This window comes from Oncorhynchus keta, chromosome 29 (assembly GCF_023373465.1).
Source record: "Oncorhynchus keta strain PuntledgeMale-10-30-2019 chromosome 29, Oket_V2, whole genome shotgun sequence".
Lineage (NCBI taxonomy): Eukaryota > Metazoa > Chordata > Actinopteri > Salmoniformes > Salmonidae > Oncorhynchus > Oncorhynchus keta.
This window is the reverse complement of record NC_068449.1, coordinates 18,000,775-18,017,838: the sequence shown is the minus strand read 5'-3', so window position 1 is coordinate 18,017,838 and position 17,064 is coordinate 18,000,775. Positions and strand designations below refer to the sequence as shown.

At 41.6% G+C, this 17,064-nt stretch overlaps 1 long non-coding RNA gene across 2 annotated transcripts in view; it reads left to right on the top strand.

Annotated features, from left to right (window-relative positions):
* Positions 1–13,321, top strand: part of LOC118362369 (uncharacterized) — a 28,369-nt gene extending 15,048 nt beyond the window's left edge. Inside the window, exon 5 of one of the 2 annotated variants that reach the window (XR_004821190.2) lies at positions 11,730–13,321. This is a non-coding gene — a long non-coding RNA (uncharacterized LOC118362369). Of the gene's footprint in view, positions 1–7,896; positions 9,173–11,729 lie in introns of those variants that run through there. The other variant, XR_004821189.2, reaches the window with a different exon arrangement.
* Positions 13,322–17,064: the final 3,743 nt, after the last annotated feature.

Here is a 17,064-nt window from a genome sequence, read left to right as displayed (position 1 = left end):
TTTGATGGTTTGTTGCAGGGCATAGGGGGATTTCTTGTAAACTTCTGGGTTAGAGTCCCGCACCTTGAAAGCGGCAGCTCTACCCTTTAACTCAGTGCGAATGTTGCCTGTAATCCATGGCTTCTGGATGGGGTATGTATGTACAGTGGGGACGATGTCCTCAATGCACTTATTGATAAAGCCAGTGACTGATGTGGTGTATTCCTCAATGTCATCGGAAGAATCCCGGGAACATGTTCCAGTCTGTGATAGCAAAGCAGTCCTGTAGTTTAGCATCTGCTTCATCTGACCATTTTTTTCATAGACCGAGTCACTGCTGCTTCCTGCTTTAATTTTTGCTTGTAAGCAGGAATCAGGAGGATAGAGTTGTGGTCAGATTTACCAAATGGAGGGCGAGGGAGAGCTTTGTACGCGTCTCTGTGTTTGGAGTACAGGTGATCTAGAATTTCTTTCCCTCTGGTTGCACATTTAACATGTTGATACCTGTCCCAGACCTGCTGTTTTCAACTCTCTAGGGACACGGAGCGGTAGAGATACTCTTAATGATCGGCTATGAAAAGCCAACTGACATTTACTCCTGAGGTGCTGACTTGCTGCACCCTTGACAACTACTGTGATTATTATTATTTGACCATGCTGGTCATTTATGAACATTTGAACATCTTGGCCATGTTCTGTTATAATCTCCACCCAGCACAGCCAGAAGAGGACTGGCCAACCCTCATAGCCTGGTTCCTCTCTAGGTTTCTTCCTAGGTTTTGGCCTTTCTAGGTAGTTTTTCGTAGCCACCGTGCTTCTACCCCTGCATTGCTTGCTGTTTGGGGTTTTAGGCTGGGTTTCTGTACAGCACTTTGAGATATCAGCTGATGTAAGAAGGGCTATATAAATACATTTGATTTGATAGAGATTTGGTAGAACTGATTTAAGTTTCCCTGCATTAAAGCCTCCGGCCACTAGGAGCGGTGCCTCTGGGTGAGTGGTTTCCTGTTTGCTTATTTCCTTATACAGCTGACTAAGTGCAGTCTTAGTGCCAGCATCTGTCTGTGGTGGTAAATAAACAGCCATGAAAGTATAGCTGAGAACTCTCTAGGCAAGTAGTGTGGCCTGCAGTTTATCACAATATACTCTACTTCAGGCGAGCAAAATCTAGAGACTTCCTTAGATTTTGTGCACCAGCTGTTGTTTACAAATATGCACAGACCGCCCCCCTCGTCTGAACGGAGTGTGCTATTCTTTCCTGCCGGTGCAGCGTGTATCCCGCAAGCGGAATATCCATGTCGTCATTCAGCCACGATTCCGTGAAGCATAGGATATTACAGTTTTTGATGTCCCGTTGGTAGGATATTCGTGATCGTACCTCATCTAGTTTATTGTCCAATGATTGCACGTTGGCGAGTAATATTGATGGTAATGGCAGCTTTCCTAGTTGCCTTCTGCGGGTCCAGACGAGACATCCGGCTCTTCGTCCTCTGCGTCGCTTCCTTTTGTGAATAATTGGGATGTCTGCCTTGTGGGGTGTTTGGAAAATATCGTGTGAGTCCTGCTTGTTGTTGTTGTTGTTGAAGAAATCTTCGTCTAATCCGAGGTGAGTGATCGCTGTCCTGATATCCATCATAACAAACACTGTTCTTTTCATTGTTGATACATTTTTCTACATTTTCCTCCCAGTCTAACTATTTGTTTAATTTGGGCAGTTTATTGTTGAGTGAATTAAACAGAGGGGCAAGCTAATGCAGCAAAGCTACAGCTCTACTTTAGGATGTTCCAGAGTGGCCAAACTGAATTGGGCTGTACTGGGGATTATGCTCAAGACTGTTGACTTGTGCCACATCTGCAGCTGACAGAGAGGATGATGGGAGTCACGCTCCACGCAACCCACCGCACTCAGTTCAGCTCAACAGCACGGGCCTTAGCCTCAGCGCAACTTATAGGGAGGGTTTAGGACCCGTGACAAACATTATTGCCATAATCCAAGATAATGCTGTAACCAAGCAATTTTCTGCTTGAGGGACCTCAGGAAGTCCGTGTGGAGGAGGATATTTGTGGCTCCATAGAGTGTTTTGGAGGGTGGGCATGTGGACTGGCACTCACACTAAGAAATTCAGCACTTGGTGTCCTCTAATTGTAAGGATCGCTTGGGATGGATTTCACTGAAGGGAGTGTGCATTTCCGTCCATCAATCCAGACCTTTACTGTCCTCTGAAAAAGTCTGATTGTAGTCTATAGACCTAGCTGTAATAAACAGCTTTCCTCTATATGTGTTATGATAGTTCTCAGTATACTGTATGTGTTGGTAGACTAGGAACTGTTGGGGGGTGAAACTCAAATGCATATGTACAGTATAATAAACAACTGTAGCTTGTAAGTGATTTGAATTTTGCAATGCATTGTGTAGATTCCTCAATGCATAGGCCTTATATTATCTTGTATTTTACAAATGTTTTCCAAAGCCACATTGTTAACATGGAGCCCTGTATATGAGGGGGAAAACAAGGCTTTGATGTAAAAGCTCAGAGCAGCCTGTCTCCAGCGCCACGCCACCTCACGCAATGTCAAGGTCAGAGTTTATATCGCTCTTCCCATTCAGCTCCCAGGCAGGAAAACAAGCCTTGGCAATTCATTCCACTATTCCATTTAATTTCCTCCTGGTGTGACCTGGGTAAGGGAGGAGAGAACAGAAATACACTTGGTTTTCTTCTTCCTAATAACGTCTGGAGTCTTTCAAACAGGGGTGTCGTGTTGTACTCATCAAATCAATGTTTATTCGTCACGTGCACAGGATATTAATGTAAAGGGTAGAGTGAAATGCTTACTTGCAAGCTCTCCTCAATGTATTACAATGGAGCAGTATAATTCTCAGTATTAAGAAATAAGTCATAAAAATTAGTTTAAAAACAATTGTGACTATGGTAATATGTATACAATAAGAATACAGTGCATTCGGAAAGTATTCAAGACCTCTTGATTTTTACCACTTTTGTTACGTTACAGCCTTATTCCAAAAAAACATGTAATTGTTTTTCCCTCATCAATCTACACACAATACCCTAGAATGACAAAAAATGTGTTTTAAAAGTCTTTGCAAATTTATTCTAGAACCCCCCCCTGGAAATATCACATTTACGTAAGTATTCAGACCCTTTACTCAGTACTTTGTTGAAGCACCTTTGGCATTGATTACAGCCTCGAGTCTTCTTGGGTATGATGCTACAAGCTTGGCACATCTGTATTTGGGGAGTTTCTCCCATTCTTCTCTGCAGATCCTCTCAAGCTCTGCCAGGTTGGATGGTGAGTGTCGCTGCACAGCTATTTTCAGGTCTCTCCAGCGATGTTCAAGTCCGGGCTCTGGCTGGGCCACACAAGAACATTCAGAGACTTGTCACAAAGCCACTCCTGCGTTGTCTTGGCTGTGTGCTTAGCATCATTGCCCTGTTGGAAGGTGAACCTTTGCCCCAGTCTGAGGTCCTGAGCGCTCTGGAGCAGGTTTTCATCAAGGAAATGTTTTGGTACCCTTCCCCAGATCTGTGCCTTGACACAATCCTGTCTCGGAGCTCTACGGACAATTTATTTGACCTCATGGCTTGGTTTTTGCTCTGACATGCACTTCCAGACTGAACTGTGGGACCTTATATAGACAGGTTAGTGCCTTTCCAAATCATGTCCAATCAATTGAATTTACCACAGGTGGACTCCAAAAAAGTTATAGAAACATCTCAAGGATGATCAGTGAAAACAGGATGCACCTGATCTCAATTTCAAGTCTCTTAGCAAAGGGTCTGAATACTAATGCAAAAAAAGGTATTTCTGTTTATAAATACATTTGCAAACATTTCTTTAAACCTGTTTTTGCTTTATCGTTATGGGGTATTGTGTGTAGTTTGCTGAGGATTTTTATTTATTTAATCCATTTTTAGAAGAAGGCTGTAACGTAACAAAATGTGGGGAAAAGTCAACATATACAGCTCCTTCAGAAAGTATTCATACCCCTTATTCCACATTTTGTTGTGTTACAGCCTGATGGAATCATTTTAGATTTTTTTCTCATCCATTTACACACAACACCCCATAGTGACAAAGTGAAAGCATGTTTTTAGAATTTTTGGCAAATTTATAGAAAATGAAATACAGAAATATTTAATTTACATAAAGTATTCACAGCCCTTTGTAGAAGCACCTGTGGCGGCGATTTATACCTTTTTTCAAAATTCTTCAAGCGCTGTCAAATTGGTTGTTGATCATGGCTAGACAACTATTTTCAGGTCTTGCTATAGATTTTCAAGTACATTTACAGTACCAGTCAAAAGTTTGGGCACAGCTATTATTGTAGAATAATAGTGAAGACATCAAAATAATGAAATAACACACATGGAATCATGTAGTAACCAAAAATGTGTTAAATCAAAATATATTTTATATTTGAGATTCTTCAAAGTAGCCACTCTTTGCCTTGATGATAGTTTTGTACACTCATTCTCTCAACCAGCTTCATGAGCTAGTCACCTAGAATACATTTTAATAAACAGGTGAAATGACAGCCCATCATTACTTTAAGTCCAGGAAAATTTCAAGAACTTTGAATGTTTCTTCAAATGCAGTCTCATAAACCATCAATCACTGGGGCGGCAGCGTAGCCTAGTCGTTAGAGCGTTGGACTAGTAACGAGAAGGTTGCGAGTTCAAACCCCCGAGCTGACAAGGTACAAATCTGTCGTTCTGCCCCTGAACAGTGCCCCTGAACCCACTGTTCCCAGGCCGTCATTGAAAATAAGAAAGTGTTCTTAACTGACTTGCCTGGTTATATAAAGGTTAAAAAAAAAAAAAAAAAAACTATGATGAAACTGGCTCTCATAAGAACCGCCACAGGAAAGGAAGAAGGAGAGTGATGGAGTGCTGCATCAGATGACCTGGCCTCCACAATCACCTGATCTTAACCCAATGGAGAGGGAGTTGGACCGCAGAGGAGGAGGAAGGAAAAGCAGCCAACAAGTACTCAGAATATGTGGGAACTCCTTCAAGACAGTTGGAAAAGCATTCCAGGTGAAGCTGGTTGATAGAATGCCAAGATTGTGCAAAGTTGTCATCAAGGCAAATGTTGTCTACTTTGAAGAATATAAAATGTATTTTGATTTGTATACCCCTTTTTTTTTGGTTACTACATATTTGTTCTTTCATAGTTCTGATGTTTCCACTATTATTCTACAATGTAGAAAATAGTAAAAATAAAGAAAAACCTTTGAGTAGGTGTGTCCAAACTTTTGACTGGTACTGTATATTAACCTTTATTTAAGCATTGAGCCCAGGGTCTCTTTTCACAAAGTATCCCAGCTTATGCAATTTCAAATACAAAACCAGTAAAATACAGCACAACACAAATATTCTGTAATCCATGGCTTCTGGTTAGGGTATGTATGTACAGTCACTGTGGGGACGACATCCTCAATGCACTCATTGATAAAGCCAGTGACTGATGTGGTGTATTCCTCAATGCCATCGGAAGAATCCCGGAACATGTTCCAGTCTGTGATAGCAAAGCAGTCCTGGAGTTTAGCATCTTTTTTATAGACCGAGTCACTGGTGCTTCCTGCTTTAATTTTAGCTTGTAAGCAGGAATCGGGAGGATAGAGTTGTCGTCGGATTTACCAAATGGAGGGCGAGGGAGTGCTTTGTACGCTTCTCTGTGTGTGGAGTACAGGTGATCTAGATGTTTTTCCCCCTCTGGTTGCACATTAACATGTTGATGGACATTTGATAGAACTGATTTAAGTTTCTCTGCATTAAAGTCTGGCCACTAGGAGCGCCGCCTCTGGGGGAGTGGTTTCCTGTTTTCTTATTTCCTTATACAGTTGACTGAGTGCGGTCTTAGTGCCAACATCTGTCTCTGGTGGTAAGATTAACAGCCACGAAAGTATAGCTGAACACTCTAGACAAGTAGTGTGGCCTACTTCAGGCGAGCAACATTTTGAGACTTCCTTAGATTTCGTGCACCAGCTGTTGTTTACAAATGTGCACAGACCGCCCCCCTCGTCTTGTGCTATTCTATCTTGCCGGTGCAGCGTATATCCGTCATTCAGCCCCGATTCCGTGAAACATAGGATATTACCGTTTTTGATTTCCCGTTGGTAGGATATTCGTAATCGTACCTCGTCTAATTTATTGTACAATGATTGCACGTTGGCGAGTAGTATTGATGGTAACTGCAGCTTTCACATTGGCCTTCTTCGGGTCCTGACCAGGCATCCGGCTCTTTGTCCTCGGTACCTACGTTGCTTCCTCTTGCAAATAACGGTGATGTTGGCCCTGTGGGGTGTTTGGAGAATGCCTTGTGCGTCCTCCTTGTTGTAGAAACAATCTTTGTCTTATCCGAAGTGAGTGATCGCTGTCCTGATATCCAGAAGCTCTTTTTTTTGCCATAAGATACAGTTGCAGAAACATTATGTACAAAGTAAGTTACAAATAACACGAAAAAACTCACATAATAGCACAATTGGTTGGGCGCCCGTAAAACTGCTGCCATTTCTTCCGGCGCCATTTTGGAGCTCCCCAGGGGTGCGTGCTCAGTTCCCTCCTGTACTCCTTGTTCACCCACGACTGCATGGCCAAGCACAACTCCAACACCATCATTAAGTTTGCAGACGACACAACTGTGGTAGGCCTGATCACCGACAGCCTTTAGGGAAGAGGTCAGAGACCTGGCCGGGTGATGCCAGAATAACAACCTATCCCTCAATGTAACCAAGACTAAGGAGATAATTGTGGACTACAGGAAAAGGAGGACCAAGCACTCCTCCATTCTCATCGATGGGGCTGTAGTGGAGCAGGTTGAGAGCTTCAAATTCCTTGGTGTCCACATCAACAACAAACTAGAATGGTCCAAACACACACAATATTTGGCATGGGTCATGAGATCCTCAAAAAGTTCTACAGCTGCAACATCGAGAGCATCCTGGTTGCATCACTGCCCGGTACGACAATTGCTCGGCCTCTGACCGCAAGGCACTACAGAGGGTAGTGCGTACGGCCCAGTACATCACTGGGGCTAAGCTGCCTGCCATCCAGGACCTCTACACCAGGCGGTGTCAGAGGAAGGCCCTAAATTGTCAAAGACCCCAACCACCCCAGCTATAGACTGTTCTCTCTAGTACCGCATAGCAAGCTGTACCGGAGTGCCAAGTCTAGGACAAAAAGGCTTCTCAACAGTTTTTACCCCCAAGACTCCTGAACAGGTAATCAAATGGCTACCCAGACTATTTGCATTGTGTGCCCCCCCAACCCCTCTTTTTACGCTGCTGCTACTCTCTGTTTATCATATATGCATAGTCACTTTAACTATACATTCATGTACATACTACCTCCATTGGGCCGATCAACCAGTGCTCCCGCACATTGGCTAAACTGGCTATCTGCATTGTGTCCCACCACCCACCAACCCCTCTTTTACGCTACTGCTCCTCTCTGTTCATCATATATGCATAGTCACTTTAACCATATCTACATGTACATACTACCTCAATCAGCCTGACTAAGCGGTGTTTTTGTGGATTTTTTTTCCTTAATGAATTTACATACAGATGTATGTAGCCTCACTATTGTATATAGCCTGTCTTTTTTATTTCTTTACTTACCTATTGTTCACCTAATACCTTTTTTGCACTGTTGGTTAGAGCCTGTAAGTAAGCATTTCACTGTAAAGTCTACACCTGTTGTTTTCGGCGCACGTGACAAATACATTTTTATTTGAACAATTACATTCCTCAGTAAGAAAGTCCCCAATCAATATTTTAAATTCTCCTAGCGGCACAGTAGAAACTGTTCTTGTGGTGTCAGGTCACAGTTATTGTGTGTTCTTACTTAAAACAGTTAATAGTTATATTTATTGTAGTGTTATTTTCTCCACCAGGTCAAAACCATTGATACAACTAGTAGTATTTTCCAGCATTTTCCATTTTCTTTGTGTGTGAAAAGAAATAGCCTGAAAGACACCAATCACTCATGTGAGACCATTACATGCGGGAAATCATGGTGAAATATCCACTGTATGCAGTGTCAGTGTAATATTGCTCCCAAGAGTCTGACCCTTTCATCCCTACTAAAAATGCACTCCTGATGATGTCAAGACTCTCTAAGACACAGACAGCCACACCAAACGTGTGGTTTGAGACCTCGCGATGAAGCTCTCACAACAATACGGAGAGGTTTGGTGCACACAACAAATTATCTTTTCTTTTGTAAAAAGGTCCTTTTTTTGAAGAGCACTGACAAATAACGTGGAGAGAAAGATGATAACTATGAGGGGGGTGGCGGCAGAGCTTTTGCCCAAGCTACTTCAGTTGCATTGAAGAGGACTTAGTGCCGATGGATGGTGCACTACAGAATGTCATGGATATAATTCAAGCTGCCAGCTTAATCAGGATGTTACCAGGAAACAACCTGCAAAAAGGAAGGAGCAATTGTTTGCTGACCCCTAACCCCAGAGCCCATTATAGATTGTCATAAATTATTTTAGTCCCTTTTATGTTGGGTGGCTCAGGATTTCTGCTGGGGTTTTTGGGAAATCCAATGAGGGACACCCAGAGCTTAATGCTCCACATGCATTAGGCACCCTTTTCTCATAACCTCACATGGACAGATTAAAGTGTAAATCTCCCACCAAAATCAATCATCTTTGGGTAACTTCTTGTTGGCACTCGGAGGTTGGGCTATGTTAGCTGTCCGAATTTGGTTGAAACTGGTATTTTTTTATAATAGTTGTATGAGTCCATGTGTTTTTTCCAGGCCCTAAAGTAGATTTTGAGGCAGCCACCTTGTTATTGTCACGCCCTGGTCATTGTATTTTGTGTTTTCGTTATATATTTGGTCAGGCCAGGGTGTGACATGGGTTTATGTTGTTGTATTTCTTATTGGGGTTTTGTATTATTGGGATTGCGGTTGAGTAGGGGTGTTGTATAGGCTGGGCTGCCTGAGGCGGTTCTCAATCAGAGTCAGGTGATTCTCGTTGTCTCTGATTGGGAACCGTATTTAGGTAGCCGGGGGTTCACTGTGTATTTCGTGGGTGATTGTTCCTGTCTCTGTGTTGTTTCACCAGATAGGCTGTAATTAGATTTCACGTTCCTTTTGTATTTTGTAATAGTTATTTCATGTATCGCTTTCTTCATTAAAGACATGAGTAACCACCACGCTGCATTTCGGTCCGACTCTCTTTCTACAAACGAAGAACAACGTTAGTTATATTGAAATGGTGTGACTTTTATGTAAGTTATGAACCAGTTTTGCTCTGTTTATAAACCCCTCTGTTTATTAGTTGACATTTTAATGTTTCCAGTGCTGAGGCACTTTATTTTCCTGCCTGGTACTCTGCATAAATTGACATTGAATTGAATGGTTGAGCCCATCTCTGACATTGGTTAACATGTCAATCAATTCAAATGCTACCATAGTACCTTGATCTCTTACACACACACATTAGGACATTCCTTGAGTACCAAGTTGAACTGGAAAACTGGAAAAATCAGTGAAATCCATCAGCCATTTTTGTCTCTGTGTGTTAATTTGACCTGTATGTTATTTTAGGCTGTCCATCCTGGTGTTCTTCCTTCTACTGGAGAGCATCGAACAACTATTCCACAGAAGATAAAGAAATGTTTACTGGGTCTCATTAGTTGGTGATAGCAAATGTAAAAAAGTGGTCAGGTAGAAATTATAGTGGTCTTAAGTTTGGCTGCAATTCTTTTCATTATCAACCAGTGTTTGTGGAGCTGGAGGAAAATGTATTCTCCTGCCGCCAAGGGCTCTCACTTTTCAATTAAGTGTCATTCATTTAAGTGTCATTGCAGCACATCTTGGTTTCTAAGGGTTTTTGAAAAACACTGGATTGTCATAATAACCACACTTTGCAGCTGAATCATGGTTGTTCTGGCTTTTGGGAGTCAGGTAAATTCAACGGCTATTTGGCATTTGAAACTAAAGTGACAATTTGTCTTGTGATGTTCCATTTGTGTACACGATAAAGATCTCAAAACATGTATCAATAAGTGTTTGCCATCGAAAGCAGGAAAGGAAATAACATCTTGCCCAATTATGTCCTTTTTGCCAGATTGATCAGAACTACTGTCACCTAGTTGTCAGCTTGTGAGTTGTGAGTTTTAGTCCTGCCATGGCCTTTGCCATGAGTTTACTGTGTGTGGTGTGGCTCATCCCTAATGTGGAGTGTACAGAGAACAGCTGCTGTGCTCTGTACCCCTGACCTTTGGGCTGCTGGACTGAGCTCTGGGTTCCATGGCGATGGCTCACTCCGCTCTACATGTTCGGCAGCCTTTGTAACGCCAGGGAAGGCTTGAATGGAGAGGACCTTGATACATGTGGAACAGTCGTCCTTCACCAGCTTCAGAGGTTGTTAAAGACCACGTCAAAGGGTTGGTTGCCTGTTACCTGAAGAGATAGTTAGCTTTAACTGGTCGACCACTGAGCCCAGGAAAATAAGGTACGGCTTCTGTGAACTCTGCACCAGATAAGGCATTTTGATGTCACTGTTTTTGAAAATGTGATTTATCATTTGATGCATTCTTTTCATTTGTAAATGGAGTTGTGTGGTAGGTGAGGCTGTTAAAATGATCTTCATTGTCATGCTGGTTAGCACAGTAATCTTATGGCCTTTTGAAATGAAGCCATGTACCGGATTTCTTTCTTTGCATCCTTGATATTTTTTTTCTAGAGAAAATTATGATTTATATTAATTTGTATAATTACTTAATCATTATTCAATATGGCAAATATGTGCAATAAGATTACAGGTTGAAAAAGTTTCAATCGGTCTTGCTGTTTCAGGGTCCCTCAGTGTTATATTTGCTAAATCTTGCAACTAGCCTGAGTGAGTCAAGATGGGGATATTTTGAACTCTCTGTTCCTGTAATAACTGTGAGCTATAATTGAGTCATTCAGACCAGAGATATCAGTGCTCTACAAGTGACCGAGGTCAATAGACCAATCTTCCCGTCGAAATGAAAAGTGAACTGATTCAGAGGAATTCCACTTTTCAGACAAAGAGCAGATTAGTTCCTGTGTGTTTTTCTTGACAGTTAGAGTGGAGTTTAGATGTCGGGGATGAGAACACATTTAGAACAGGTTGAGATTGGATCGAATGGCCGTGAACTGGCCTCCATCCTCCACAAATGTAAAAGTAATTTGTGTAACCTCCAGCAGTAGCCTAACTGTGTGTGTGAATGTGATGAGCAAATTAAACACTATCTGTGACGTTGGTTTCTTTTGATAATCAGGAGCTCCACATTGAACCATAGCTCCAAGCTCTGCTCTGCTATGCTCTGCTAAATAAAGTATCCTGATGTGTTTTATACCCTACAGTGATCACTTGACTTTTTGTAGCCAACTTCTGTTTCATTAGGTTAACTTCCATTCACAAATATCAGTTAAGTTCCAATTCTTTTCAGTATATCAAGATGTCAAACTATACCACTTTTTATTTGTGTGTACCATGTGTTTTTCTTTCCATCTACAAGGTTTTTCACCATACATGCATGAATGAGCAAAAAAACATGAAGAACATGATGGTTTATGTTTGTGAAGTGTTTACAGTATATAGATAAGACCGTATAAGTACATTAACTCACTGTAAGGAAAGATGTTTATGTTGTATCTTACTATGTTACATATCCATTGAGACAACAGGCCTGTGTTCCTCACGATGCTGTGTCTCCACCCCTGTCCTCCACGCTGCAGCTCCTGTCTCCCACCTGACGCTGCTCCTCTGTGGGATCACTGGTTCAAGCACACCCTTCTGCTGAAGGACCACCATGTCCTCACCACCGAGCGCCTCGTCCAGCTGTTCACTCCACTGCTACTGCCGCACAATGCCTCCTATAGCACCAAAGTATGCATCTCACAATACACTAGTACAGTTTCTTTTACATACAGTACAGACTCCAGGGGTTTGAATCCCAGTTTTTTTTCCACTTCTGGCTTGTTACTGTAGCAGTCTTCATGCACTGCAAGCACATAGGGCTCTAAAGTGCTACCAATTTGGTTGCATATGCTCTAAAAATGTTGTTTTGCGACCTGGCATTTTAATTTGGGAGCACCAGTGCCTTAAAGACAAAAGCGAGCGCATATTTGTTAACATCATGGTTGTACGGAAGAGTATTAGGGCCAAGTAATGAAAAAAAAAAAAGAATAAGTCTTGGTACCAGTTTAGGTTTTTTGCACATATAGTACTTTGAAAACTTGAAATACAAGGATAAAGTTGAAACTTTGAGAATAAAGTTACAATTAATTTTTTAGGATAGTGTAAATTAAATGGCAATATTTTGAGAATAAAGTCTATTTAACTTTACAAATTAAATCCAAATAGTAAATTAAATGTTTTATTTTGAAGACTTTACATTTTATTTAGAGAATGAAGTAAAAATATTGAGAATAAAGTTAACATTTTGAGAATTAAGTCGCAATTATATTTCCAGATTAAGGTAGGGAATCTGTTTAATTGCATAGCTACCTGGCTCCATGTTGCTGTGCACTGTAAAAAGGCCTTAGATGACCTGGTAAAACCTATGGCTTTAGTAACACGGTTTCCACCGACATAACATAATGGCTAAAGCATCTATGCAGCAATTTATTGCAATACCATATGGTTTCGTTTTGTCATATGTGTCCATATGCCATATCGCCTTGGGACCTTTGGTCGTGTACTGCCGTCAGCGTCGTACGTGCCTAAGCTTCACACCTTGAGGATCGATTGACCAGGCCATCTAACTCAGGCATTTCAACGGTGGCGTGCACAGCAACAGGGAGCCAGGGAAGGATGCACTTCACCAAATCCCCTACTTTAGTCTTGACATTCAACTGTGACTTTATTCTCCAAAATGTTTACTTTATTCTCTAAATATTGCCACTTTATTCACGAAATGTTACAACTTTATTCTCAAAGTATTTAGAGTTTTTAAAAGTACTGTCTGTGCAACAATGAAAAAATGTGAAGTACCACCACCCTCTATGTATTTTTCCTCTTCACTTGGCTGTAACATTACAACAGTGAAAACGGCTTCTAGCCCAAACAGTTCCAAAGACATGACTCATATTACCTGCACAACTTTTTCTTTCTTCCAACGGCAGATTGGTGGTCCTTATTTTACATTCAGAAACCATGTCGCGGGTCATTTGTTTACACTTTGTACAGTCATGTTACCTCTTAGCTAGCTAGCTAACAACCTTGTAACTTTACTAGTAGGCTATATCTGAACACTTAGCTAGCTAGCTAGCTAGCTAGCTAACAACCTGGTAACTTTACTAGTAGGCTATATCTGAACACTTAGCTAGCTAGCTAACAACCTGGTAACTTTACTAGTAGGCTATATCTGAACACTTAGCTAGCTAGCTAACAACCTGGTAACTTTACTAGTAGGCTATATCTGAACATTTTGGGGGCACAGAAAGAAAGTAAAAGGGATAGCTTCTTCAGGAGATCATTGCTCTTAGCAATGAATGAATGACTGATCTCATGCATGTCATCAAATCAAATCAAATTTATTTATATAGCCCTTCGTACATCAGCTGATATCTCAAAGTGCTGTACAGAAACCCAGCCTAAAACCCCAAACAGCAAACAATGCAGGTGTAAAAGCACGGTGGCTAGGAAAAACTCCCTAGAAAGGCCAAAACCTAGGAAGAAACCTAGAGAGGAACCGGGCTATGTGGGGTGGCCAGTCCTCTTCTGGCTGTGCCGGGTAGAGATTATAACAGAACATGACCAAGATGTTCAAATGTTCATAAATGACCAGCATGGTCGAATAATAATAAGGCAGAACAGTTGAAACTGGAGCAGCAGCACAGTCAGGTGGACTGGGGACAGCAAGGAGCCTTCATGTCAGGTAGTCCTGGGGCACGGTCCTAGGGCTCAGGTCAGTTGAAACTGGAGCAGGAGCATGGCCAGGTGGACTGGGGACAGCAAGGAGTCCTCATGTCAGGTAGTCCTGGGACATGGTCCTAGGGCTCAGGTCCTCCGAGAGAGAGAAAGAAAGAGAGAAGGAGAGAATTAGAGAACGCACACTTAGATTCACACAGGACACCGAATAGGACAGGAGAAGTACTCCAGATATAACAAACTGACCCTAGCCCCCCGACACATAAACTACTGCAGCATAAATACTGGAGGCTGAGACAGGAGGGGTCAGGAGACACTGTGGCCCCATCCGAGGACACCCCCGGACAGGGCCAAACAGGAAGGATATAACCCCACCCACTTTGCCAAAGCACATCCCCCACACCACTAGAGGGATATCTTTATCGTCATCAGTCACAAACATAGGAAAATAGTGGTTTTATACAATGTAGACACCTAATATTCAATAACGTCTATTTGTATGAACATTTTAGCTTTTTATAATAAACAAATTAATTTACAGGGTTACATATTTGTTTCAATGGCACAACATGTGTTTCAAAAGTAGCTAAAACATACAGTTTTGGCCCAACATACACTACCGTTCAAAAGTTTGGGGTCACTTAGAAATGTCCTTGAAGGAAAAGGTGTACAGAGGCCCATTATCAGCAACCATCACTCCTGTGTTCCAATGGCACGTTGTGTTAGCTAATCCAAGTTTATAATTTTAAAAGGCTAATTGTCCATTAGAAACCCTTTTGCAATTATGTTAGCATAGCTGAAAACTGTTGTCCTGATTAGAAGAAATGAAACTGGCCTTCTTTAGACTAGTTCAGTATCTGGAGCATCAGCATTTGTGAGATCGATTACATGCTCTAAATGGCCAGAAACAAAGAACTTTCTTCTGAAACTCGTCACTCTATTCTTGTTCTGAGCAATGAAGGCTATTCCATGCGAGAAATTGCCAAGAAACTGAAGATCTGGTGCAATGCTGTGTACTACTCCCTTCACAGAACAGCGCAAACTGACTCTAACCAGAATAGAAAGAGGAGTGAGAGGCCCCGGTGCACAACTGAGCATGAGGACAAGTACATTAGTGTCTATTTTGAGTAAAAGCTGCCTCACAAGTCCTCAACTGGCAGCTTTATTAAATCATACTCGCAAAACACCCGTCTCAACGTCTACAGTGGAGAGGCGAATCCGGGATGCTGGACTTATAGGCAGAGTTGCAAAGGAAAAGCCATATCTCAGACTGACCAATAAAAATTAAGATGGGCAAAAGAACACAGACACTGGACAGAGGATCTCTGCCTAGAAGACCAGCATCCCGCCTCTTCACTGTTGACGTTGAGACTGGTGTTTTGCGGGTACTATTTAACAAAGTTCTTTGTTTCTGGCCATTTTGAGCCTGTAATCAAACCCACAAATGCTGATGCTCCAGATACTCAACTAGTCTAAAGAAGGCCAGTTTTATTGCTTCTTTAATCAGAACAACAGTTTTCAGTTGTGCTAACATAATTGCAAAAGGGTTTTCTAATGATCAATTAGCCTTTAGCTAACACAACGTGTCATTGGAACACAAGAGTGATGGTTGCTGATAATGGGCCTCTGTACGCCTATGTAGATATTCCATTAAAAAATCTGCCGTTTCCAATAGTCATTTACAACATTAACAATGTCTACACTGTATTTCTGATCAAATTTATGTTATTTTAATGGACAAAAAGTTTGCTTTTCTTTCAAAAACAAGGACATTTCTAAGTGGCCCCAAACTTTTGAACAGTAGTGTGTATGTGTGATATATAGGCCATATCTCAATCGATAAAAGTAAAGAATTCTGGTACTCCTACATTTTATATGTTAGGACACCATTGCCACCAATGAAAAGGTTCATTTAGAGCCCTGCAAGCACGTCATGCATTACAAGGATATCTTAAAACATTTTTACAGACACCTACAGTGTTAAACCTCAGACAACACGATATCAGGGGCTTTCGTATGTTAGTTGTCTTTCAAAGATAGCAGCCATTGTATGGACAATCGGTGTTAAGAAGGCGATAGCACTTTGGGCCTCTTTGTCTCTGTGGGTGTGAAACATAGTGATTCTCATTCATCAGATTACTACACAGGGTGACCTTGACCGAAGGGAAACTCTGACCCATGCACTAATCGCAAATAACAGTCTCTGCCCAGTCTCCTTTCATCCTGTGGCTTATTCTCCTGAAAACACAGGCCTTTAATTTGTTATTAGCTGAACTATTGCTGAGGCCTAGGCCTGTGTGAATGAGGCAGGCATTAGACCTTCTTCACAACCGAGGCGGGATTCTTTGAAAGTCCCTACTCATTGACCTTGCAACAGAGTATGCCTAATTAAACGGCCAATGAAATTACAGTGACTATTCACCAGGCCCACAGAGGCTGAAATCTTGAGATAAGAGCATCTCATCTTCCTTCCTGAATCGTCTCTGTTACTTTCTTTGTTTGTGTGCTTAGGGTTTTCATTTAACTGAGACACATGCAACTGTATCACACACCAAATCAATGTGTAAGTCTTTACAGATTAATCTCTTAACATTTGATGGAGTGGGAAATATCTGTTCTTCCCAACAAAGGATAAGTTTATTTCTTGTAATATAATCAGTTTTGAAAAGCAACTATCTTATTTGTATTCAATTTCCTGACGCAAGACAGAGAGGCAGAGAGAGGCTGTAGAGGCTCTTGAAAATATGAACTGACAAAGAGAAGGGAGGTGCCGCCATCCTGATCATCATGTCCAAGTGCACCAGGAAGAGCTTGAGTGTGTCTCTCTCGCTCGCTCTCACTCTCAGGGATTTATTGGCATGGGAAACATGTTTACATTGCCAAAGCAAGGGAAATATATAATAAACAAAAGTGAAATAAAAAATGAACAGTAAACATTAGACTTACAAAAGTTCCAAAATAATAAAGACATTTCAAATGTCATATTATGTGTGTGTATATATATGCACAGTGTGGTAATGATGTGCAAATAGTCTCTCTCTTTCTCTCCCTATCTCTCACAAACACACACAGCAGCTTATTCTCCTTCACTCTCATACACGAGAGCAAACTGAATTTCTATTCACGTCTTGCCACACAGCCTTCACCACTCTGTAACAAACGGGAGCATGCAGCTCGCATGCACACTCAAAGAGGCCC